At 51.9% G+C, this 20,551-nt stretch overlaps 1 long non-coding RNA gene across 2 annotated transcripts in view; it reads left to right on the forward strand.

Annotated features, from left to right (window-relative positions):
• The first annotated feature begins 14,563 nt into the window (after positions 1–14,563).
• Positions 14,564–20,551, forward strand: part of LOC138804039 (uncharacterized) — a 66,863-nt gene continuing 60,875 nt past the window's right edge. For both annotated transcript variants that reach the window (XR_011365136.1, XR_011365135.1), the window contains exon 1: positions 14,564–14,853. This is a non-coding gene — a long non-coding RNA (uncharacterized lncRNA). The remainder of the gene's footprint in view (positions 14,854–20,551) is intronic.

The following is a 20,551-nucleotide window of genomic DNA, read 5'->3' on the forward strand; positions in this document are numbered from 1 at the left end:
CCGAGCGCACGACGACCCGCGCCACCGCGGACCGGCGGTGCCGGCAAGGGGTCGGGGGTCTGCGGCGACGACCCGTCGGCGACAAGTCACCGGCCAACGGCGGCGGCCGGAGGCGGCGGCAGGGACCCCGGGAGGCGGGCGACACCAAACCCAACGCACGCGAGCACGCTCACGCGCGGACACCGCCGGCACAGAGCGGACGGGGCCAGGCACGGGAACCGGGGTCGCGCCGGGCACGCGGCGGCGACACGCCGGGAGAGCACAACGCCCCGGATCCGGGACCGGGGCGGGGGACGAAGCCACACGGCTCGAGACGGAGGAGACGATGCGGGCAAGCCTCTGGCACGGCGAGCAGGAGGGAGGCGCGGGAACCCGGGACGACATCGCGCAGGCACGCGAGGCGGCGCCCAGCGGGAGGAGACACGTCACGCCGGCTTCGGGCCCCCGGACGGCCAACTCCCGAGCGAGGGACGCACGCGGGAATCTCACCGCCACCGCCCCCGTGGCGTACCGGCGGTCCCGCTGGCAGGAGCCCTCGCGTCGTGAGCAAAACCGATCCGGGAAGACCCTTCAAAAGCCACCGCCGCCGCGACGACGTGCCTCCCCCACACCGGGAGAGCAGCCTCACGAGCCGAGCGCCGTCCCCCCCACCAAGAGAACACACCACACACGCCCAACTCGACCGTCCGCCGGTGGCCGGCCACCAAGGCCAAACCGGTGAGGATCGCGGAAGGCTGATGCGGGTGAGGAGGGCATGCCGGAAGCCCAATAAGAGCAGCGGGGAGGGTCATCGGGTCGGGTCACCGGGGTGAGAGGCGAGCGAGCGAGCGAGCGGCCACCCCCCCCCACGGGCGGGTGGCGCAGCCGCAAACCAGCGGGGAGGTGAGACCTTTCCGGGCACAGCCGGCACGCCAGGGAAACGAACGCGGGATCTCACCACCCCCAACTCCTGGGCGGTCCCGCGCAACGCCTGGGACACCGAGCCGGCCGACCAGCGGACCGGAAACCCCCACCGCGGCAGCGGCGGGCCCCCCCAAAAGAGGCCCGAGAGGGAAAAGGCAGCTCGCACACGCCTCAAAGACCCCGCGAGCGCCCGCGGAGCCACCCGCGCCAGCAGGGCCCCACCGCACCCATCCACACCGCCGGGCACGGCACCCATCATCGACCGCCTCTTTTTCGGCCGCGTGAGCAAGGGCCCACACACACCGGGATCCTCGGCTCCGGAGGGCCAGAACCCCCCCGAGCGGCACACCACCACGGGCACGGCGGCCCCGGAACACCGCGGGGCCCGGCGCCCGGCACGGCGCCGTCGTCGCCAACGGGCGGCGGCCCACACAGACGCTCGGGAACAGCGTCGCCAGGGGCCGGAGGGGGAGGGGGACGGGACCCCCCAAAAACCCCACGGCACCCCAAGCACGAGGCCGGGAAGCCACACACCACACGCCCTCGCATCGCGACCCAGCACAGGCTCCAGGCTCCGCCACTCGACACACCGCGCGCGAGGCAGGGGCGGGGACGGATCGGGAACGTCCTCCACTCACCACACCAGACGACGGCCCGGGAGAGGCCCCGCGGGACCCTCCCCCAGCTCGGAGGGGGGAGGCGCGGGCACGCAGTTACCAACGCGGGCAGCCACTAACGCTCAAAAGCGGGACAGGGAGCGGCAGGGCCGCGGGAGCCCATCGGGGGCGGGCCCCCGCCAACCCGGCAGCGAACGCCGCCTCCCGAACGAGGATCGCTAGAGAACCTCTCCTCACTCTGAGGGTGGCCCGCACCCAACCCCGACGGGAACCCCGCCGGGACCAGCACACATCAAAGGCGTCCATCCTTCCCACCACGGGTGGCAGGGAGGGGTGGGGCGGGGGGGGTCTGCGGCAGCAGCAACACCAACCCTGGTCGGTCGGCCTTGCCGTGCGGGGCCAGAGCAAGGTCGCGCACACGGGCGGGAAAGCCCGCACAGGCCCGGCTCGCCTCCCACTGCAACATCTCAGGTCCCCCGGTGCAACAAGAGCCAGGTGACACGGCAGGGAAGACAAGCCAGGACCAGGGCCGGCAGCTCATGCGGGGAAGCCACCCGCCCGGTGCAAGAAGGGAAGAGCGCTCCTCCTCTGGGGAACCGCCTCGACCCCCCCCCAGCAGAGACGTCAATCTCTGCGATAACTTTTTTCTCACTCGCACAAGCCCCACAAACCCAAGGACGGCCGGGACACACCACGGGCAGCAGGCTGGCACAAGGCAACGGACAACGCCGGGATCGGGAACGACACCACCACTCAGCCTCAGGCACCTGAGAGAACCGACCGGGAGCGTTCCGGGAGCACCGCAAGAGGGCAGAGCGCGAGGCGCGGCTTTTCACACCACACAGCACGGGCAAGCACGGAGCACCGACCCTCCCTCTCCGCGGAGAGAGCCGACCCCCGTGCCGATAACGAGTCACGGGAAGAGAGGAGCAAGATCAGGGGCGCCCCCCCTCCTCCAGCGTGTACAAGTCCCCGACCTCACGGCGAGGGCAGGGAGAGCGCAGCCGGACCCGGTTGCCGCACCCCTGCCTCCCCGCACACCACCGGCGCCGGCACGGTGGGACGGTGAGGGCAGGGGCCCACGGGCAGAACGAGAAGAGCGGTCCCATTCGCCATGAATGTCCGTCCCTCGCCTGGCGCAGCTTAGGCCCGGGCCCGAAGGAGATTCGCAACGTCACCACATCAATCACACCGAGGGGGCGGAGAAGACAGCCACACGGCACTCGGGAGGCGGTGGGGCCCAGGAAGCTCGGCTCCCGAGAGGGCCAACAGCCTGGGATAAAAGCGTAGCCAGGACAGACAACCTTTCGTGAGTAACGAGCGAGGTAAAAGGAAAAAAAAAAAAAAAGAAAAGAAAAAAAAAAAAACTTAAAAAAATAAAAAAATAAAAAAATACCACGGGCTTCAGCGTCCCTGGCGCTCGGGATTACCAGGACACCTCCGCCGGGCACAGAGCCGAAAGAAGCTAGAGAGGAAAAAAAGAAAAAGAAAAAGAACCACGGACAGCGCTCGGGAGTAGCGCAGGTCAGCGGCCGACCAGGCCCGCCATCGGGAAGCGGCAGGTCGGGGGAGTTGGAGCTAGGGGCGATAGGAAAAAAAAAAAAAAAAAAAAAAAAAGCCACGGAGGTCGGACGAGCACGACGGCAGGACGGGGATGCCGCACACGCACAGGCAAGGCAAGGCAGGACTCGCCCCCCGCCTTTTCCTCCTCAAGCCGGCCACGGCGAGGGAAGCACACCGCGCGGGCCTACCTATGCACCCCAGGCAACCAACCACTCTCCTCCTCGGCGTGCCGAGGCAAGGGCCAGAATCCGGCACCGGGAGCGGGGGAGAGATCAAGGACGACGGGACTCACTCAGCCACCAACCAACCACCACCACCACCACCACCACCACCACACCCACGAGCCACCACAGGGGCAAGGCCTGCTCAGGGCAGCGGGAGCCCGGGGTGCGGGGGGAAGGGCAGGGGGACCCGGACCGGGAAGAGACGGGAAAGGCCCGGCACACAGCATCCGAGAGAGCCCCAAAAGACCCGCTGACAGCCACCGGGACACAGCATGCCAGCACCCTCCTGCAGGTACAAAATCCTCACGTCACCACGCCAAAACCAGCTGGTCACGCAGGGGCGACAACTCGCTGGCGACAGGGACCTCTCGGAAACCACATCGGGGACACCTGTCCCCAACACGTCCCCAACAGAGCCAGACACGGAACTCTCAGGGACAGCTGGTCGACCACATAGGGCGAAGACAGACGAAGAGAGAGGGCGGGAGCGGGGTCAGGGGACGCACCCGCCCCACTACCCCGGGTGCGCACGGGCTCACGGCACGAGCGGCACGGGGAGCCTTCCCCCGGCAGACGCGAGGCACCCACTCCGAGAGGCACCCAGCCACCACACCCACACCGCGCGGGGTCGGTGGTGAGCGCCCTGCCGCCAGCACGCACACACGCGGGACTCCCGGGCTCGGGTCCCCGACTCCCGAGGTGCTCCCTCCGCCTCGACTTTTCCCCTACGCAGGGCCCACCGGGCAAGTCCCCGCCATCGCGCACACCGCAGACGGTAGGTAGGTAGGTCCCGGCCCCGAGGCTCGCCTCGGCCGTGCCCACGGCTCCTCGCGCCGGAGAAGTCTGTCCTCCGGCCTCCGGGGCCGTGGAGAAGGCCGTGGAGGAAGGCCACACGGGGCCGGCGACCCAGGCCCTCGCGCCCGGCACGCGCCAAGCGCTCACTCGGAGGTGACTCCGACGACCATCCTATGTCGGGGAGGGGCGGGGTGTAGGTCCCGGCCCCGAGGCTCGCCTCGGCCGTGCCCACGGCTCCTCCCGCCGCAGAGGTCTGGCCTCTGGCCTCCGGGGCCCGTGGAGGAGGCCGTGGAGGGAGGCCACACGGGGCCGGCGACCCAGGCCCTCGCGCCCGGCACGCGCCAAGCGCTCACTCGGAGGTGACTCCGACGACCATCCTATGTCGGGGAGGGGGGGGGGTGTAGGTCCCGGCCCCGAGGCTCGCCTCGGCCGTGCCCACGGCTCCTCCCGCCGCAGAGGTCTGTCCTCCGGCCTCCGGGGCCGTGGAGGGAGACCACACGGGGCCGGCGACCCAGGCCCTCGCGCCCGGCACGCGCCAAGCGCTCACTCGGAGGTGACTCCGGGGAGGGGGGGTGGTCCGAGTCCGGGCCGGGACCGGCCCCACCACCTAGCGGCTCACCCGGGGACCCTTTCCCCCGACTCCCGAGACGTCCCTCGTACTCTCCTTCTTTCGCCCTCAAAGACCAGAGTCCAGGGAGGGGAGGAGGACAAGGCGTCGGGCCCAGACAGAACTACGGGAGGGGAGGAGGACAAGGCGTCGGGCCCAGACAGAACTACTGGTCGACCCGACCAAGCCGCCACCCCCGGCACAGACCGGGCACGGAAGAGAGAGCGGCGACTCACGGCCCCACCCCGCGCTCGCCTGCGGGCGCAAAGTCCGACAGAACAGCCGCCCCGGCGCCACAGCGACACCACGGCGACAGTCGCGCCCGGCACCCGGTAGAGGCCGGGCCTCCGCCCGGCTCGCTGCCGCCAGACCTCCTCCTTCACTCGCTCGCTCGGCTGAGAACGAGGGGACTGTCATATCAAGGCGGACGCCAGGGGGAGCACGACAACCGCCTTCCAACGACCGACTCCACCGAGCCGCCGTACCCCGGATCGGCGCGCGCCGGGCGGCTCTGAGCTCCGGAGACACAGAACACGGAAACGAATCGCCTCACTCCCCACCGCCACGCACCGAGAGGCACAACCTAGGTCAGGACCTGCAGCCGGGTCCTCTCTGCGACCTCACGAACGACACCAGAGCCACCAGAGACCTAGACCGAGATCGAGCCGCCGCCGCCGCCGCCGCCAGCGACCAAAGTGAAACCAGGAACCAGGACGGGAGTCGCCCGAACGGAGCGGCCCGAACCCGAGAACCGGGAAGTCGGGATCGGTCCCAAGCAGGAAGGGGCGGCAAAGACGGCAGGCCTGCACCACGAGAGAAAACGAACCGGCCACCCGCACGACCTCCGCCGCCCGTGGCAAGACCCCCACCCCCACCCAACATGGCCAGAAAAGGGCAAGTGAGCGCTCGTCCCACCGTCTGCCCGCCCGTCTTTTTTTTTTTTTTTTTTTTTGGGGGGGGGTGTTTGTACGTTTTGTTTTCTTTTTCCCCCAGATGGAAACCAGAAAGAAACAACAACAACAACAACAACAACAACAACAACAAAAAACTCCCAAAGATGGGGCGGCTCCAGCAAGAGACGAGCCCTCGGGAGGCACCCCGCTCACTTGTGAAAGTCCGCCGCCCGCCCGCCCCACAACACGCTCCCTCCCCCCGCCCCCACCCGCCCCCCCCCCCCTTCACAGGCAGGGAAAGGGCAGGGGGAAGGCCAGAGAGAGGTTTCTTCTAACACAGAGAGGGTAGGTACACGTCACGCACACAGGTCTGGAAAACCACGGTGACAGCGCCATGGGAAGCGTGAGTCCACTCACCCATCACTAAATGACAGGAAAGCCAAACGAGAGCCGCTGGCTGGGCAGAAAAGGCCTTTGACAAAATTCAACATTCATTCATGCTAAAAGCTCTGGAGAAAATAGGAATAGAAGGAACATTTCTAAAAACAATAAAAGCCATTTATGACAGACCAATAGCCAATATTATACTTAATGGGGAAAAGCTACAACCAATTCTCCTAAAATCAGGAACAAGGCAAGGATGCCCACTGTCTCCACTCCTCTTCAATATAGTCCTAGAACCCTTAGCCAGGGCAATAAGGCAAGAAAAAGACATTAAAGGGATCCGCATAGGGAAAGAAAAAGTTAAACTATCCCTTTTTGCAGACGACATGATACTATACCTCCACGATCCCTAAAAGTCCATCCCGAATCTCTTAGAAATCATAACTCTCTTCGTCAAAATAGCAGGATACAAAATAAACCCACAAAAATCAGTTGCCTTCCTATACACTGATAATGTACAGGAAGAGAGGGAAATAAAGGGAGCAACCCCATTCACAATAACCTCCCGAAAAATAAAATATTTAGGAATTAACCTAACCAAAGATGTAAAAGAACTATTTAATGAGAACTATAAAAAGTTAAAGAAAGAAATTGCAGAAGACACTAGGAAATGGAAAGACCTCCCATGCTCCTGGATAGGCCGACTTAATATAGTAAAGATGGTAATACTTCCAAAACTAATATACAAATTCAACGCAATTCCTATTAAAATCCCAATGACGTACATCACTGAAATACAGAAAACAGTCCAAAAATTCATATGGAACAACAAAAGACCTAGAATAGCCAAAACAATTCTAGGGGATAAAGACAATATGGGAGGGCTATCCATGCCGAACTTCAAACTCTACTACAGAGCTATAATAACAAAGACAGCAGGGTACTGGCACAAAAACAGACCCGAAGACCAATGGAACAGAATAGAAGATCCAGAAATAAATCCACAGGCCTACAGCCAGCTGATATTCGACAAAGGAGCCAAAGACATACAATGGAAGAAACACAGCCTCTTCAACCGCTGGTACTGGGAAAACTGGGCAGCCACATGCAGAAAACTAAAAGTGGACCCCAGCCTATCACCATGCACCAACATCAACTCAAAATGGATTAAAGACCTTAACATTAAACCTGAATCTCTGAAACTACTGCAGGACAGAGTAGGAGAGACACTTGAACTAATAGGCACAGGAAGGAACTTCCTGAACAGAGTCCCAGGGTCACAACAAATTGGAGAGAGACTCGACAAATGGGACTACCTTAAAATAAAAAAAAAAAAAAAAACAAAAACAAAAACAAAAAAACAGCTAGCCTTTTCTAATAGGCTCTGCCACTCTCTCTGGAGCAGGATTCGGGGCATGAGGCGATGAATCTGAACCCGACACACAGGTGTTGGAGGGTAGAGGCATCTTCACTCACATGCCTGTGGTGGAGGACCTGGACCCGAGTGTGGCGGTGCACAGTGGGTGTGGGTGTGTGTGTCTGTGACTCTGTGTGTGTGTGTCTGTGACTCTGTGTGTGTGTGTGTGTGTGTGTGTGTGTGTGTGTGTGTGTGTGTGTGTGCGCGCGGGGCTGGGGGGAGGGCAGGTAGGGAACCCTAGGAGGAAAGACAGGGAGAGACAGACGAGGGGCCCCGGCCCAAACAGAGTGGGGGGGTCAGAGGGGCGATCCTATCTCCCGGGGGGGGGGGTGAAGCATGGTTAGAACCCACAGGCCCGGCGGGCGTACTTCTCTTTGGAGTTCGCACTGGGAACATATGCGGGCAGAAGCGCCCCAGCACACACATCGCATCGCAGACGGGTAGAGAGGCAGAGCCAGGGGGTCAGGCATGGTAAACACTCTATTCCGTCAACACACACACACACACACACACACACACACACACACACACACACACACACACACACACACACACACACCCCTTAGGGTGTGTGTACAATATCCACAAGGTAAAAGTTTATTCATCCATTCCCCAAAGAAGAAGAAGAAGATTATGTCAGTTACAGGGAAGTAGATGGATGGACTGATGGACTAGGAGCGGCGGGGGGGGGGGGGGGCAGAGGGGGGGGGTGCCGGCGGCGGCGGAGAAGAACCTAGAACAGGTGATGCCAGGGGAAGACAGACCGGCGGAGAGACAGACAGACCGACCAACCAACGGCACCTGTTTTCTCTCCTACGTGGATGCTAGACCTAAACTATAACTGGACATGGTAAGCTACACAGCACTCCGGGCAAACAGAGTGTGTGTGTGTCCCCGTGTGTGTGACACACATACTGTCCTTTTGTCAGAAGGTGTAACTTCTCTGAGCATTTAAGATATTGCAGAGAAGACACAAGACGTAATATCCTCCGTAAGTGGCACGACTGTGAACGTATTCTAACAACCGGACGTGTGAGGACCAAAGCTGGAATTAGGAGGACAGAAATGTACCTGTCCTCACGCTTTGGGTCATGATCACAAGTACATTTGGTTTAGGATCTTTCAAAACACATCGATGTATCCTTCTGGACACGATGGGCTAGGACCACACTAGTCAATAGCCACTTCAAAGCCAGATCCGCGGTTGGATACGTTTCAATTGGCTTATATTGCAAGTGATTCTAGAGAAGACAGAGAAAAGAGAATAGAGGGGAATTTTACCTTGCTATTGGGTGTGAGGTGGGGTGGAAAAAAAAAGGATTAAGAAGGCCACAGATTGGATTCTTAGAGTGAAAAACCATGGTGAAAATGGAATCGGAAGGAAATTTACTCACCAATCATGTAATCATTGTCCTAGTTCTCCAGACAGGTTGTAATCTTCTTTTCAGTACTGGTGCTCCAGCCACTCTAGAAAGCATACATGTAAGCTTCCACTGGCGCTAGACTTTACGTACTAATTGTAGTCTTGCGCGTCTTTTCACAACCCAGCCTCTCAATGCCATAATAACAGATAACTGGGGAGCCACTTTAAAAAAAAATAGCTTCCCATGGGCTGGGAAGGCGGCTCACTGGTAGAGCTCTTGCCTTGCATACCTGAGGCCCTCGGTTGGAATCCGCAGCACCACATAAGCAAAAAGAAAAAAGCTGGGAGTGGCGCTGTGGCTCAAGTGGTACAGTGCTTGCCTTGAGTTGAAGAGCTGAGGGACAGCATCCAGGACCAGAGTTCAGGTCCCCTGACCGGACCCTCCCCGCCCACAAAAAAAAAATAGCCTCCCAGGAAACACAGGAGCCATTTAGTCAGCTTGCCCCGCCCACACCCAGAAGGGAAGATAGAGGGTGGGTGTTGCTAGTAGTGAGGCAGAGTTCCACAGGTAACTGAGGTAACTTTTGTCTTGTAAATGTAGTCATGGCAACGAGTTACAGTGTTGCTTAGGACCTTTTAGAAGAAACTGGAATTCCAAGGACTGTTATCAGGAAATCTAGGCAGGAAGCCTCTCAGAGAACTACCTTTTGCAAAGGCCAAGGCCTAAGTTAATGAGTGGGTAAGATAAGAACACTGCAAGAAAGCAATCTTACGGTACTGTTCTATACATAATATATTAATAGACTTGAAAAATACAAGAAGCCGGGCGCTGGTGGCTCACGCCTGTAATCCTAGCTACTCAGGAGGCTGAGATCTGAGGATCGCGGTTCAAAGCCAGCCCGGGCAGGAGAGACCGTGAGACTCCTATCTCCAATAAACCACCAGAAAACCGGAAGTGGCGTTGTAGCTCAAGTGGTAGAGCGCTCGCCTTGAGCTGAAGAGCTGAGGGACAGCGCTCAGGCCCAGAGTTCAAGCCCCACGACCGACAAAAAAAAAAAAAAAAAAAAAAAAAAAAGAAAAATACAAGAAATATCACATGGAAATGATTCATACAAAACAAAAAATTGAAATGAATTCTTTATTTCTTCTTTTCTTCCTTACCTTTTTTTTTTTTGATGTGAGGATTGAGCTCAGTGCCTGGGTGTTGATATTTACATTTTCACTATTTTATTTTTTCCCCAAGGCAGCTACTAGTATACATTTTTGGGCAACAGCTCCACATGTGGTTTCCTGGGAAATCCTTAATCTCACAGTAGACTTAAATACTACCCTGTTAGGCCAGCTTGGAAACGACCTTTACATTTCTCTCAGCCTTCTAAGTAGCTGTGGGTTACAGAGATGCGCCAGCTGCATAAGGCTAATGGGGCTCATTTTGTACAGGGGAAATTGTCTTTGATTTGGAACTGGAAAGCTGTGCTATGTATCTATAACAACTGCAGTTTCAGGTCTGTTGAAGGTTTCCTCAGGGCTGATTAGTACTGTGTAATGCAGGACCACAAGGCGGGCAGAATCACATGAGGTGGCACTGTATGGTGCCAGTAAAATCAAGAAGCTCTCACTACCCACCAAGTGTGATGGGTATTCCTTCCTTTCCCTGCCCTCGCCCAGAACAAGAGAACGACGGTGAGCAAACTCCATCTAGTGTCCACTTTCTGAAAATACCATGGTTGTGAATTCCAGTTTCCTCTCATGAAATGAATGAATCAAGGAAGGGTGGGGGTGGGTCAGTGTAGGAATTGAGATTAAAAATAATCATTGCAGGCACCATGAGACCAAAGTTTGAATTATAAGATTCTAAGGTATTGTATGAGAAAGACAAGAGTTTTGGGTCAAGGAATTATAAATAGAAACGAAAATGCAATCTGTGACTAAACAGGAGAGAAAATGACAAAATATTGCTTTGAGTTTTGAATGTGATTGGTTAATTCTATTTTGAATGGTGAAGGCCAATACTCCATTTTAACTCCAGCTAAACTATTGTATTGTAATTTTTTTTTCTTTTTTGTCGGTCGTGGGGCTTGAACTCTGGGCCTGGGCGCTGTCCCTCAGCTCTTCAGCTCAAGGCGAGCGCTCTACCACCTGAGCTACAGCGCCACTTCCGGTTTTCTGGTGGTTTATTGCAGATAGGAGTCTCATGGTCTCTCCTGCTCAGGCTGGCTTTGAACTGCGATTCTCAGATCTCAGCCTCCTGAGTAGCTAGGATTACAGGCGTGAGCCACCAGCTCCCGGCTTGTAAATCTTTTAACTTATGATTCTGTAAAAATTACAAACAGATGCTAACCCTCACAAAGGACACATTGTTAATTCCTCCAAGGGACAATCTGTCTTTATCTCTTTCTTTACTGTGTGGCTACACCTAAGCGTTTGGGGCACTATCACAGAATGTTTTATTTATATACGACTAGTTTTCTACCAGTTTTGAGCCACAGCACCATTTATGGGTGTCTCCCGCCAATGGTGGCTTTGAATCTTGATACTCCGATGTCTCTAAGCCATCACTGTACCTAGGATTATAGGCTTAAGCCATAAGCACCCAGCTCAGAGACTAATTATGTTTACAGCAAAAATGTACATTTGGAACTGAGAAGCTACAGTATATAAATGACTGAGGTAGCAGCTCTACTACAGATTTCCTCAGGGTGAATTAGTATTATATCATGCAAGAGTGAAAACTGGCAGATATCAGTACTGTCATGCGTGCCTCAGTCAGGCAGAACACGGTGCAACCAAGGTATGGTACCAGGATAATCACTGATATGCCAGAGTCCAGCCATCACCAACGTTCTTCTCCCTCTCTAGGCAATGTTATGGTGAGCGCTCGCCACCTACTGTCCATTTTCTGCAACTACCCAGGTTAGGAATTCCAGTTGTCTGACAGGAAATAAGCCAGAGAATTCTTGTCGGTCCAAAGGTGGGGTAAAAGGCAGGGCACTGTAGGAATGCAACAGAGTTCCACAGAGGTGGAACCACAGAACTCAGTCCAAGATTTGATTTGTCTTCTGGGCTGCCTGACACTCTCCACAGATTATTCAAAGCAGTGGTATTGGTACCAAGCTAGGTAGCAGAGCCAGGAAAATAAGCAATTCCCTCTCCCCCTTAGCCAACCTCCCCTCACACTTCACAGAGAATAGGAAATGGAGGAAATAAAGGGAAAGAGGGGGCAATATGGGTTATAGATTGAGGTATGAAAAGCCACTTCATTTAGCTGATAACTGACATTTAATATGCCTAAATAATAGCAATGATCTTCACATAGTGATGACATATGATTTCAAATTAATTTATTGTCATATGATTTCGTGAAATTTTATCTCTTGAGAATACAGATGGAGAGAAAGGTAAGGGTAAGGAAAATCTCTCTAACCTTATCTCTTCTTGCATAAACATTTAACATGTTCTGGAAAGGGATTACTAGAAAATACAGTACATTTCCAACAGAGAAAGAATTACACTATAAGTTGAAGATATGCCATCGTTGAATGCACAGCATTAGTAATGCATGCATGATGCCTAGGTTTGAGATAAAGACATACTAATGACATGTTAAACATACTCACAAACTGTATACACCTAATAATAGGATATCAAAATATATACAACAAATACTGCCACAAATATGGTTTGGGGATTGATGAGGAAGGAGAGAAATAAATAGAACAAATAAGGGCTGGGAGGATGGCTCAGTGGTAGAGCGCTTGCCTTGCATGCCTGAGGCCCTGGGTTCCATTCCTCAGCACCACATAAGCAAAATGAAAAAAGACGGAAGTGGCGCTGTGGCTCAAGTGGTAGAGTGCTAGCCTTGAGCTGAAGAGCTGAGGGACAGCACTTGGCCCAGAGTTCAGTCCCCACAACCAGCCTCCCCCCCCCCCGAAAAAAAGAGAAAGTCAGCCCGCCATTACATCACACCTGATCAACAATAGTACATAAGGCTGAGTAAGGCTGACCCCAAATCCCTCTTAACTTCAAATCACATAACTTTTCTTCACTCATTGCCTTTGCAATAAAACACAGGCCAAAGGATCCATGGTAGTCCAGACTCTGTCATCAGGTCACAAGAAGACAGACATGTAGAGAAATCCGAATCCCACCTTGCTTTTGTATCATTCCTTTTCACTGTGAAAGGGCCTTACATGCCTTCTCCTGGCTCTAGCTACAATCCTTTTCTCCCTCTCAAGGACCAACTGCAAGAGCACACTGAAAAGGCTGTGGGTCTTTCCTCAACATGACCTCCTCAACAGGACCATTAATTGACCCCTACTAAGCATGCTGTGATTTTCAAAATCAATGACTACTTAGATAAATTTAAAGTGCCAATAAGATAGTAAAGAATTTCTAAATATAGTGATACAATACTTAGTAGTTCATGACTTATGACAAAGCAAACCAAAATCTGTTTTTATTTAATTGACATGTTTGTGTTTGGCTTTGCCACTCATGCTTTAAGTTGACCTTGAAGTATGGGATGTCTACAATTATAATTGTTTTTAAGGTGGAGGTATAGCTCATCAGTAGATAATCTAAGTTTCTGTTAGCAAAATGAGTCCCTTCCCATAGCTTTAGTCCATTCCCTCCCTTCTCCATAGCTTAACATACTCCCTTCCTAAGCAACACTAGGCCCACATAGTAAAGGCAGTACATAATCAACTTCCAACCCCCTTTACCTTGGGTTGGCACTTCTCTGGGACCAATACCACCATATAAGGCAACAAGAAACCCTTAGGGTGACCTTCAGATTTGGGCAGTTGCAGGACCCTTATCTACTAGGTGGATAGGAGGCATAAATCCTAGTCTGACATGATGAAGCCCCTGGCCCACACGTGGACACCAGGGTCTCCACCTCCTAGCACCTTCTAGCACCTCCTACACCTCCTAGGTTATATAGGTCACCCCAAAAAATAACCGGTGCTTCTTCTCATTCCTCCCTTGGGAGAAGGAGTCTTGCAGGCACTCTTTCCCCACAAATAAACCTTTCTTTGTTCTCTGTACCTTGCTGTCTGCATGGTTATCTGGCAAAGTATACTTAATATTAATTTTGCCATCAGTTCCTTTCCAAACACTGGAAAACCAAAAAACCAGACATCTATTTCTATATATGTGTACATATATATGAAGGCGTGAAAAGGTCAACAAGTGTATTATCAATCGTTACTTCATTTACAAAGAAATGAAAGCACAGCACAAATACATCCACGACTCTCTCTTTTAAAAACAGCTTTGATGTTCTACATAATCCATGCAGATTAATGAAAAATACATATTTTAACATGTACCCTTTCATGTTCCTGTCCACAAACGAATCTATTTGTCAGCGTAAGAATGACATGTACTATCTGACCGGGCACTAGGCAACCTAATTTTTATTTCCTATATATCCCAAACTTAAATCTACCAGGAAGTTATATTGCACCACCACCACCACCACCACAAAAGCTTAGATTTTCTCAGAAACACAGAATCACATTAAAAATTACCTTACAATTTTTCCAAACTTCAGTAGGTGGTATAAATGCTGCATGACTAACAAGCTGGCTATACATAAACTGAGGCCCCGGTGGGGCTTTTGTGTATTTCCTTCAACACTAGTTCCTGAAACCCAGGGATTCCATTCAATGGTAATGCCTGCAGGTTCTGGTCTCCATGGTGATTGGGCCCTGCATTCCCTCACATCTGGGTTTGCATTCCTGGTGAGCCAATCTGTGCGACCAAGCCACATCTACTGACCCAAGGAGAAGCCGTTTCGCTGAAAAGCCTCGGCTCACGCAGGCTGCATGAACCTGTACTGAATAAAGCCTCACGCCATCGTGCTCTCGCTTGCACACTGGCGGCACGGGGGGCGGAGCCCGGCCTGGTGCTCGCGGGGAAGGGTGGCCTCGGGGCTCTGGCTCCGGGTAGCGGGGTCGTGAACGTGGCTGGCTCATGTCTGGGCACGGATCCTGGTCTAAACTTGTGGTAGAGAATCAGAAGCGCTGAGCAGCAGGCACAACTCTGGCCAAGGCCTTGGTGGCACCATCCCAGGAGCTGGATCCGGTGAGTCCAGCACGCCATGCCTTATGGAAACATCTGGTGGGAGGTGGCGGATCCTCCACTGCCCCGTAAGCCCCACTGCACATGCGCAGCCCTGCCTCCTTCCGCGCCCCCCCCCCCCCCCCCCGCATTGCCGGAGGTCAGGGTCCGGAATCGGTCCCCTAGTCAGGGTTGTCAGTGGCCGGTGCAGGGTGTGGTCGATAGGACCCGCTGGGGGAGCCGCCGGGCAGAGAACTGGGTCCTTCCGGGGCTCTGTGTGGACCGGCTCCGGGGGCGTTCGTGGGTCATGGGAACCAGGGTTCGGACCGCAGCACCTAGCAGCAAAGCGGGACAGCGAACAGCATCAGGAGATGGAACGGCCCCCAAGTGTGCTGGACACCCACACATTGTCAAGCCGCCTTCGTTGAGGGAAAGGCAGGGAGAGGCAGAGCGGCTCGGGGACAATCTTTCAAGAAATACCCGACTCGGTATCTCAACCGTCATGGGAAAAGCTGCGTAGATGAAATCGGAGGCAGGGGCTGGGCCACCGCACCAGCACCGGACCGCGGTGCCCGCAGCTTCTACGTCCCTCCTGGCCACCTCCTTCCGCTGCACCCTCCTCCTCTCCTTTGCCCTTTTATTAAGGGATGATAAGGATCACTCTTAGTGGAGAAGGACTGTCCTGAGAGCAGCCCAGGTCTCCAGGGCCAGGCCATTCCACGGGCTGGAGCTGAAACTACTGCGGTGCTCAGAGCTTGGGTGCAGTGAGCGCTGCTTCCCTCCAGAGGGCGCGCTCAGCGCGTGGGTATCATGGGGCCCAGGGTGTAGTGAGCGCCGCTTCCCGCTAGAGGGTGCTCTGGGAGCGTGCACATGCTAGGTTGTTCTGTCAGACTCCCTTCTCAGATAATGATTAGGAGAGTCACAATTAGGCTTGCTTCACATAAAACCTAAAATGAAATAAGTTCCATGCATGTATTGTAATGATAGGACTTGAAAAACAATTAGTATTTACCTGTTTTCTGTATGTTAATGGCTGCTTGGATAGGTGAGGTGAACTAATGTAGGAAAAGTCAGGGTGATAGGGTTAGAATGGGGTAAAGAGAAAAATGAAAAGTAGTGAAAGTAATTTTCATGATAGCGAGTACATATGAACAGACATTCCATGCTAATAAGTAGGTGATGAATGGTTGAATTAATTCAGATCATTCCTGTGACTTTAGGAATATCAAGGTATAGAGATGAATATGGTTCTGGGGGGAATAATTTTCAGCATTGTCAGAGACTAAGGCTTTGCAGGTAATGAGTATAGTTATTTTACACTACAAGAGTAATACCAAACCCACAGCAGCTTCACAGGCTATCAATGTGAGAATATTATTACGCATTGTAAAACACAGAGTAAAATGTGTGTTCAAGATTATTACAGTGAGCCAGGAACCGGTGGCTCATGCCTGTAATCCTAGCTACTCAGGAGACTGAGATCTGAGAATCGCTGTTCAAACCAGCCCTGGCAGGAAAGTCTGTGAGACTCTTGATCTCCAATAAACCACTAGAAAACCGGACGTGGTGCTGTGGCTCAAGCGGTAGAGTGCTCACCTTGAGCTGAAGAACACAAGGACAGTGCCTAAGCACAGAGTTCAAGCCCCAGGACCAAAAAAAAAAAAAGATTTCTAAAGTAGGCGATCATAAATAATGATGATATTATACTGTCAAAGCAGAGAGGAAGAATGTGAGACCGGAAACATCAGAGCTCAACATACAGAGTAGCTACCATTACAGGCATGAAACACCAATGCCCAGCTTAATAAGGAATTTATTATTATAGAAATACTTAAGTAATTGTACAAAGAACTTCAGTTCAACATATCAGTTTGTGAGTGCAATGTATCATTACATTTACTAATAGTATTTTATGAAGTTGATGTACAAAGGGTTTTAATTTCCATACTTGAGATCATGAGTACAATGCATGTCATAGATGTCACCCGTTTTATCATTCTTGTCATCCCTTCCCCAGCCCCCATCACCTCAGTTTGTCTAGTTCCATTTTCACACATTCACATTGACTATCATGGCTACATTCATCTACCCTTCCTGTCTTCACTTGTCTACCCCAGTTTCCTTGACATTATCCTTCCTGAATATACTACACTGTAGTTCATGGTTTTGTGCAGGGTCCTATTTTCCTTAGAAACAGCTATTATTCCAAGATCCATGACTTAGTGTGTGGTCAGGGTCAACATTTCACTAGTATGTTTTCCTAGGTGGTCAGCTTTCTACCCAAGATAGAAGTCCTGTGGGTTTTGTTGTTGTTTTTGTTGTTTCCCCAAATCTTTGCATTTTCTTTTTATTTATTTCTTGCTCTTTCTTTTTCCTTTTCTTTTGTCGGTCATGGAAAAACACTCTGGGCCTGGACCCTGTCCCTCAGAATTTTAGCTCAAGGTTAACGCTGTACCACTTGAACCACACTGCCATTTCCAGTTTTCTGAGTGGTTTATTGGAGACAAAAGTCTCACGGCCTTTCCTGCAGGGGCTGGCTTTGAAGCACGATCCTCAGATTGCAACATCCTGAGTTAGGATTACAGGCAGGAGCCACCTATGACCAGTGTGTGTGTGTGTGTGTGACCAGTGTGTGTGTGTGTGTGTGTGCGTGTATGTGTGTGTGTGCCCCAGTCCTGAGTATTGAATACTGACACTTGAATTCAGGGCCTGTGTTGTCTTTGAGCTTCTTTTTTTTTTTTGCACTCTGCCACTGGAGCCACACCTCCACTTCTGGATTTGTTTGGGGCAAGTTTCTGGAGTATCACAGATTTCCTGCCTAGCCTGGCTTTCACCCTTAATCTTCATATTTCAGCATCTCTAACACAAAGATGAAACTTTAATAATAGCAAGCTATCATGTGACAGATGCCAATATATTAGGTTTCCTACACAGACTACTGAGTTCTCAGTATCTCTAATGTGAGTTCAGACCTCCAAAACAGCAAGCAATAAACCATCATGACTGTCTCTGGGAATATACAATTTTTAAAAATATTCAATTACCAGCTGGGTGCCAGTTACTCACATCTGTAATTATTGATACTCATGAAGCTGAGATCTGGGGATTGCAGTTTTAAGCCAACCTGGGTAGGAGTCACTTATCTACAATAAGCTAATCAGAAAAAACTGTGTAGTGGCTCCAGTGTTTCAATGTGGCTCAAGTGGTAGAGTGCTACCCTTGAGCACAAAGAGGCTCAGGGACAGTGCCTAGGCTCAGATTTCAAGACTTGGGACTGGAAAAACATTCTTACCAGAGCTCCCACAAATAACTACCTTCCTTTATGATGAAGGTTTACATTAACTATATTTATTCTCTGTACCAATAGCAAATGCCACCTTATCTTCATAAATCAAGACTTGCTTCAAAAATTCTATTTTGTAAAAATAGAAAAATGAAAAATTCATAAATCAAAAGTGGCTTACATTAAACAAACAAGTTTCTGCCGGTCGCTGGTGGCTCACGCCTGTAATCCTAGCTACTAAGGAGGCTGAGATCTGAGGATCTCGGTTCAAAGCCCGCCCGGGCAGGAGAGACCATGAGACTCCTATCTCCAATAAACCACCAGAAAACCAGAAGTGGCACTGTAGCTCAAGTGGTAGAGCGCTCGACTTGAGCTGAAGAACTGAGGGACAGCGCCCAGGCTCAGAGTTCAAGCCCCACGACCGACAAACAAACAAACAAACAAACAAGTTTCCAGAGCTCAGAATTCAGGGCTCAGCAGGAGACTTTGCTCCCACAGACCTAGGACTCACCTGACCAGTGCCTTCTCATATCCAGGAAGTCCAGAAGGATGTTGTAAATGATCATGAGGTTCATTAGGAATGTTACCAGGTAGGGAATAGTGCACTTGATTAAAGTCAGTAGAATTGGATGGGGTGATAAGCTGGGCTCAGAGCTCCTTCACTGACCTGAGAGTCACCTCGGTGTGGTGTGACTGACATAAATGGTCAAATGTAAGCTGTCTCTAGTAAATCAGAAATCTTGACAAAAAATCATTTATCAGAGGTGCAGGTAAGGGAACTACGATATTTTTCTATCAGTGCAGGACAGAAGCAATGGTGTTTTTTAAACATTTATTATTATTGTTGTTATTGTTATTGTTATCTTTAGGTAATTATACAAAGAAGTTCCCATTCTACAAGACACTATATAAATACAAGGTGTCTGACAACATTGTCACTCATCCCTCCTAGCAATGGTGTTTTGAACAAGAAAAAATAATGAGTCAGCAGTGGAAGAATGCTTGCCTTGCAGGCATGAGGCATGAGTGGGGAGGTGCTGGTAGGAGGCAGATAGTGCTGGGCTTGGAACCAGAGTGAGGAGGGGCAGCTGCTAATCATGACAAATCTGGGAACAGCCAGCCAGCGGGGCGACCTAAGGACATTCACCTACCAGGGCCCACGAGAGGGCCACATCCAGGGCACTTGAAAGCAGGCAGGAGGGACCAGGACACTGCAGTCCTGGAGAGAGCCACTATGGACTCCCACTAGTGTGTCCTGTCCCTACAGACTGTCCAACAATGCAGTCTCACTTTATTCAGAAGGAACTGGGGAACCAGCTCAGGCCCCGATGCCCTGCCAGTCCCCACTGCCTTCTCAGGCCACCTCCCTTCTCTATCCTTTCCTCTCCCTCCCTCCTCAACCCACACCAGAATGGAAAACAGAAAACATTATTTTCAAGTCTTGTTTGTTATAAGATTCTTGAACATAAAATAAAGAACACTTGCAATAATATAAAGGGATAGCCCAATTAAAAAATGCTCAGTGCTGAACACCAGAAGTGCTGAGCTCAGAGCTGCTGATGGCTGTTGTACACCTGCCTGAACAGACTAACCAACACTCAATATTGCACAGTAAACTACAATCGTTTATGGGGATTTTCATCTCCATTGTTTCAAAGAAGTTCCTCAGCAATGTGTCATCCCACGATGGATCATGCTGTCATCTTATTTAGTGAGCATGCTGAGAGCTGGAGAATAACAGTTCAAAAGCAGCCTAGGCAGAAAAGTCTAGGAGATTCCAACTGCAAAACAACCAGCTAAAGGCCAAGCCAAAGGCATTTTTCAGGAGTTAGAATACCTCATGCTCTGCTATTGTAATTATGCAATCAAAGGTGTGCACATGTGCATCCTGCCTGGGAACACTGCAGTTTCTAGCTTCTGGGCAGCAGGACAGGGAGTTCATCTCTTCTTTACTTATTTGGTAGAATCTGGCTTTTTGTATAATTCCCTATATTCTCTATGTTTTATTTACTGATCATAGTGATGAAACTCGGGGCTGGGCACTGTCCCTGAGCAATTTGGTTCAAGGATAGTGCTCTGCCACTTGAGTCACAACATCACTTTCTGCATTTTGGTGATTAATTGGAGGTACCAGCCTCATGGACTTTCCTGGGCTGAGTTTGAACCATGGTGCTCAGATCTCAGCAGCTAGCATTACAGAACCATGGGCATAAAACTTTTGTTAGAGGTTAGTCCTTATTGTCTTAGTCAAGATTTTAGCTGAGATGGAGTCAGAGGAGAAGGAGCAAATTCATCTTGACTGTCTGCTTTCAGAAAAACAACTTATTGCATTTAATTTTTCTATAAACTCTGCTCTGTTTCTAAAGAAACTGAAAACTTTTTATTTTTTACTTAATAAGCTGTGTCCCTGAGCTCTTTTGGTTGAGGAGTAGCATTCTG

The sequence above is a fragment of the Dipodomys merriami genome, unplaced genomic scaffold (assembly GCF_024711535.1).
Source record: "Dipodomys merriami isolate MVZ:Mamm:240054 unplaced genomic scaffold, mDipMer1.0.p SCAF_353, whole genome shotgun sequence".
Taxonomy (NCBI): domain Eukaryota; kingdom Metazoa; phylum Chordata; class Mammalia; order Rodentia; family Heteromyidae; genus Dipodomys; species Dipodomys merriami.